The sequence below is a fragment of the Notamacropus eugenii genome, chromosome 2 (assembly GCF_028372415.1).
Source record: "Notamacropus eugenii isolate mMacEug1 chromosome 2, mMacEug1.pri_v2, whole genome shotgun sequence".
NCBI classification, from domain to species: domain Eukaryota; kingdom Metazoa; phylum Chordata; class Mammalia; order Diprotodontia; family Macropodidae; genus Notamacropus; species Notamacropus eugenii.
This window is the reverse complement of record NC_092873.1, coordinates 483,147,591-483,153,846: the sequence shown is the minus strand read 5'-3', so window position 1 is coordinate 483,153,846 and position 6,256 is coordinate 483,147,591. Positions and strand designations below refer to the sequence as shown.

General features: G+C 47.5%; 1 long non-coding RNA gene across 1 annotated transcript; it reads left to right on the top strand.

Annotated features, from left to right (window-relative positions):
* Positions 1-2,372: 2,372 nt before the first annotated feature.
* Positions 2,373-5,908, top strand: LOC140529827 (uncharacterized). Its single transcript, XR_011975691.1, has 2 exons — positions 2,373-2,856; positions 3,750-5,908. It is a non-coding gene; the product is annotated as an uncharacterized lncRNA (long non-coding RNA).
* Positions 5,909-6,256: the final 348 nt, after the last annotated feature.

Sequence of the window (6,256 nt, the reverse complement as noted above, 5' to 3'; positions counted from 1 at the left end):
CCTTGCGAATAGGGGGACATATTACTTCCTGAGATGACCCATCTTGTCTGATCCATCTTCTTGAGTTGTGATTTAAAAAAAAAATATTTGAAGACATCTATAAAGTTCTTCTCCCCAGTCCCTCCAAGTCTTCTTAGCAGCTAGGTGATACAGTAGGAAGAGTGCTAGGTCTGGACTTGGGAAAAACTGGGTTTAAATTTGTGCTCAAACATAAACTGTGTGACCTGGGAAAGTCACTTTGTGACTCCCTGTCTCAGTTTTCTCACTTGTTCAATGGGGGATAATAATAGCCCCTACGTTACAGGGTTATTGTGAGGATTAAGTGAAATAAAATCTGTAAAATGCTTAGCATAGTGTCTGGAACAAACTAAGTACTTAATAAATGTTTATTTCCTTCCTTCCTTCCTTCTCTTTATAGGTGAAACACCTTCATCTGGCTTTTGTATGACATGATCTCACAGCTTCTTACCATCCAACCAGCCTTCCTCTGGATGGTTTCCAGCTTGGCAATGTCTTTCCTAAAATGTGGTTTCCAGGAAGGATATTTCAGAGTAGGGCAGAGCACAGCAGGATTATCCCCTCTTAAGTTCTGAACCCCTTCATTTACAGGCTTATTCACCTTTATTTGACCACACCCTTCTCTTTTCCTTGTTCCCCAAACAAACCTACCAAAAAGACACCCTTAATTCAGGAAGTACTAGGTGGAAGCAGGTCAATTGGAAATTCCTCTCTAAGGGCTTATTCAGCAGAACAAAGCAGCAGCTCAGAACTCGCTTGGGGGTGAGCAAGCTCTGGTGTGGGGAGCATGGGAGAAGGGCTTGCCACTTACCAGCCATTTGACATATCAGTATTTTGAAAACCAAGACTACTATAATGAGTCAAGTCTCAGCCTTCTAAGAATTCCACACCCCTTATTCTTCTTTAATAAGTTGTTTTAGTTAGGGGGGCCGCCTGGGGAAGCAGCCCCACTTAGAAACTTTGAGGGAATGTATTTATCACAGTCAGACCCATGTTCCACAGCCAAGTTCTATTTCCATTCAAATGATATCACATTTTCCAGTTTTTCAGCCCCTTTCAACTAGAATGGGGTTGAAAATCTTTCCCCAAAGGGAGTACCCAGAACTGCTAGTACAAATAGGCATGTTGAGCATGAGAGCAGCCAGGGTGGAGAAGGAAAAGTAATTGGATAAGAGAGGCTATGATGCTAAATTGGTTCCGCCAGAAACAAAACATCAGCCTGGTTTTCCAGAGGATACCTCTTCCATGGTGAAAAAGGATTGCTCAGTCCTTGCCTTACGCACCTTCAATATTCTAGGAGCAAGAATAGTGAACCCCAAGTCTCAATGTCTCAACATACAATAATGCTCCAAGATAACTCAAATTACCTTAAATGCTCTTATGCTCTCTCCTCATATACATATATACCTACATATATATCACATATATGTGTGTACATATATATATATCTACATACATAGAGACATATGGGTATAATATATGTGTGTAGGTATATATATACACACATGTGTAATTGCATCTGATACCTAGCTAGCTGGAAAACATACTCCTCATTAAGAGAGGGTGTCATGAAGTTAACTATAATCCTAATAAGTTTAGGAATCACTGGTTTTAAGAACAAATGCCTGGGGATGAAATTCTAGGCATGAACCTGGCAGTTGGTCTCAGAACTAAAATGTTTCTGGTACAAAAGTTCATTGAGTTCAGGGTGAAATACAGTGAGGTGGATCATTACCCATGTTATAGGACGGGGAAGGATGGCTGATGCTGTGTCCAGTTGAAGGAAGATGCAGCTGCACTTTTAAGAAGCAACATGGAATTACCCCAAATGGATTGTGGCCAAGATACTGAGCCACTGCCTCACGCTTCTTGCAAAAGGGTGTCACTTGGCTAGGAAATTGGTTTTATTTATCCTCTGAAAAATGGGGCTTCTGACAGCTGAGCAATCTGGAGACCCAGCTGGGTGGTTTGAATGGGACACCTCCCATTGAATAGTGCCACTTGGCGAATCATCCTTTTTCTGGAGAAGTGGCATCCAACTCTAGTCCCGTCTTTGGTCTCCTGGACTGTTGTCTCCGGGTTGAACTGAGTACCATAGTGCCTTCATTTAGGCTTAAGATTCAGTCAATGACCTCATTTCATGAGATGGGGGGCAGAGGCACCACTGAAACTCCCCGGGTCACGGGGGACACGAGGGTCAGCACCCAAAGGATCTCTCTCAGAAATTACCCCTTGTATCTGAAGCATTCAGACCCCGTCTTCATAGGGTGGAAGGGAAAATCAGTCAAATGCCTGAGTCGTGTAAACACAGCCAGCACATCAGAGTGCCCCCTGCCAGGCGCCTGGGGTTGGGGGTGAGAATGGGTATGGGGCAAGCCAGGTCTGCTCATGTTAATTGGCTCTTTTCTTCCTCATTTGTACTGAATGAAAATCCCTTAGTGATTTCTAGACGATTCCTGGGGAGTGGGAGGGGCGGCTTCTCCTCCTCTGTCTCCTCACCTCCCACCCCAGAACGTGGATAATTAGGGAGGGCAAAATTCCAGGGAAATCATTTTCTCTCGCCTGCTTGCACCCCTTTCACCGAAACCCCACAATTCCTAACATCAGCACCTTCGGCCCCAAATAGCTCAGGGATCCTAGGGAGAGGGAAACAAAACAACTGAGTCTGGCCACTGGCAAAGAGAAGAAGCAACGCTTCCCTCCCCCGGGCCGTGCCTTTCCTCTATAACTTCCCTCCTCCCGTGCAGAAAAATGGTCTCTAAAAGTCGAAAACGTGAGGTTGGGAGGTAAATCAAACCCTGGACAAAGGGTCAACGAAGAAGGATAAAGCTGCCACTTGTACGTGTCGAAGGCAGTAAAAGGGGCAACTTGTTAGATTATTTACAGTCTCCATCAAGCCGAGTCCCTGGTGCTCAGACAAAGCCCCGAGCCCGTAACCGGCGGCGGCGCAGCAGACTGGGATGCCAGGGGAAGGGGACTGGGGGGGAAGAGGGGGAGGGACAGCTGGGGCTCAGGCCCGGGGGAAGCCACTGGGGGCTTGGACTGGGCTGCCTGGAGGAGGGGGGCTCGAGTGCGGGCTGGGCTGCGGGAGTGAGGAGGGGGCTCCAGCCCGGCAATGGGGTCCAGGCTGGGCTGCGGGAGTGGGGAGGGGGCTCGAACGGCCCGGGGGGGTGGGGTGGGTGGAGTTCGGGTCTAAGGGAAGAGATTAGGAGACCGGGGGGGGGGGGGGGTCTAGGTCGGGAAAGGGGGCCCTAGCTACTGCTGTTGCCAGTGGAGGGGAGTTTAGGTCCAAAGGTCGGGGCTGGGGGGAGTTGGGGAGAGGGGTTCGAGCAGCAGTGGGGAGAGGGCTGGGGGGGTAAGTAGGGGAGGGCTCCTCGGTGATAGGAGCTATAGCTAAACTGCCTGTGGGAGGGAGCTCAGGCCCGGGAGAAGGGGGTTGGGGGTCCCCCCAGAGAGAGGGGTCTCGGGCTGGGCGGCATCAGGGGGATTCGGATTGGGCTGCGAGGGGTGTGGGGGTGGTTGGCATCATTCGGAGGCCAGAGCTGAGCTCCTGGCAAGCCCCCTGACCTGCCCGCCCGCTCGCCCGCCACCCCTCGGGGCCTTGCCTGCCAAGCTGGGGAAAGGGTTAACTGTTCTCCTTGGCCGGGGGAGGAAGGAGGGAGTGGGATGGGGGCGCTCGGGCTGAGGGGGAACCTTGGCTAAGCCTTCAGCTTTCTCTGCATTATGTCCAGGTGGCATGACGTGTGAACAGACGAAAGATAAAAATCACCGGGGAAATCGCTCTGTCTGAGCCCAGATCCCGACGCCTTCCAGTGACCCGGCGACCCAGGCGCTATCCGTCAACTTGTCCTTCCAGCGACTTTTCACCCCATGCTCTGGGCTTGCTCCTCCGGGGAGGGGGAGTCTGGGGGTGGGGGGGAGCCTGGGAGGGAGGAGCAGGGGGAGGAACTTGGGATGAAATACATCTCTGTTTCTCCAAAAGGCTGGGGGCTCAGGTCAGACCCTGGTGCAGGAGTGGTTGAACACACCAAATACTTTTACCAGGCCCCCTCGTTCTCTATGACTGCGCCCCCCTCTCCCCCCCCCCCCCCCCCCCCCCGCTCTCCTCTCCCCCGCTTAGGGAACACCCGGCCAAGTCATTGGCCCCAGTTCTCCAAAGCAACAAACCCTCAGCCCAGCTATCGGCTCAAGGAGAGACAAGGTTTTTTAGCCGCACGCACAAAAAAGCCCATTTTGGAACCTAATTGCCTCAACTTGCGATCCAAGAGGCTTCTCCTGGGAGCCGAGAAGTTACAAGCAACATTTCAGAAGCTTTTTTTTTGGTTTTGGTTTCTAAACTCTCTGGGGCTAGTAGCTTTGCCCCCAGAGCATAGGAGGAGATGGTGGAAGAGTGCATATGTTTAGTGTACAACCTACGTATTTTTACTATCCGACATAATATAATAACATTTATCTTGTGTTTTAAGATTTGTTTGCAAAACTCACTTTACAAATCGGCACTAGGAACACATGTTGGGGTAAAGGAAATGCTTTTGTATAGGAAAAGGCTAGCTTTGGGGGTTGGCACACTCCTATATCTTTCAAAGGGCTGTTATCCCTATCCTCAAATCAGGTAAAAATGTTTGCACACTTTTCTGTAGCCTGTGATGAGGCTTATAGCAAATGCTCCCCCACATCTTTTGAGCTCAAAGGTTTAAAGGAATTTTGGAAAGGTAATGCAGTCGCAATGGATCAGCAGCATGAGGCAGTATTCAGTGCAGGCAACATAAAGTTTGGTTGCTGGATTTGCCATATTTATTATTGATGCAGCTGTGGACAAGGAAGGCAACTATATAGCAGGGTATCCTGAGAGGCAGAGGAGATGACATCTGCCAGGCAAGTCAATTTTACCCCCTTGGCCAAGTCACTGCTGCTCAGATGGGGATGGAGACAGCCCAGGACCCTGAGCCTAGAAGCCCTAAGGAATAGCAGTCTCCCCCACTTCATCTTCTCCATACCATTGGCCTTGCTTCCAGCTTGGTAGCCCATCATAGAGAGGTACATCCACAGGGGAGAATGGAATCATCTTCCATTTACCACAACAATACCACCAATAACAACTTCTGATTGACTGCCAGGAGCCCCTGGAATAGAAGCATTTCCCTTCCTGAAAAATGGCCCTGCTTCCAGACCAGTCCCCACAGCCATCATCCAGGAAAGCAATCCATGTGGAGTTGAGACTGGGCAATTGCTTTTAGAGGTGCTATAGCCCCTAACAACAAAAGAAAATTCTGCCCAACGAAGTCTTTGGCACTACTGAATGATTCAACATCAGAAATGGATATGGTTTTATCAGTGCAAATAACATTAAAGAAACTTAATTATCATCTGACTTCTGCTCTCTAAGGACCATAGAGCATTTCCATTTGACTTGCAGCTGAAATTCCTATGTTATTTGAATGGGAGCTCCTTGAGAATCGGGACTGGTGTCTACTTGTATCCCCAAAGCTTAGTTTGGTACTTTGCTTTATAACTACCTCTCAGTAATTTGCTCATTAGAGTTTTAGTTTCCTCATCTGTAAAATGGGGATAATAATATATGTACTATCCACCTTGTGAAAATGTTACATAACATATTATTAAGGCCAACAATCCAAAAAAGATACCATGTCCAAATGAAGTATCCAAGAGGAAGGATATACAAGATATTGAATGACCTTGGCACCTTGCAAGCAGGATGTTAACTTACTCATATTGGAAAGCTGGTTGAGGCATGGGGGTGAGGGATTAGGGATCTTTCCATGATGTTATTTATACATATCTTTAGGTGTTTGTATAGTTAAGTTTTAGATTTTTTAAAAATTCAATATTACTGTTATATGTTCCAGAAATTAAAGTCATAGAGAACAAGGATACTTTCTCTTCCTTTCCTGTACACGGCGCAGTGCAAGTCTACGCATATATATTAAAAATAAAAATTAAAAAAAAATAACTAATTGGATGGGATTTGGGGGGAGTGATCTACATGGCAGTGGATCTCATTGAGAATAGTATTCTAGGACTTGAAGCACATTATCTACAAAACAGAGCATCTAGAAGATGCTTCACCATTTACAAGGACTCCCCTTTCCATTTTTACTCTGCATTGAACATTCTCCTAAGGTGGTGTCAAGTAACCTTTGTTGAGCACATGTCCTCATATGCCTGTTTTATTCTTCTTGATATTAGCAATCAGGGCATTGTCAAATAACAAAATTAT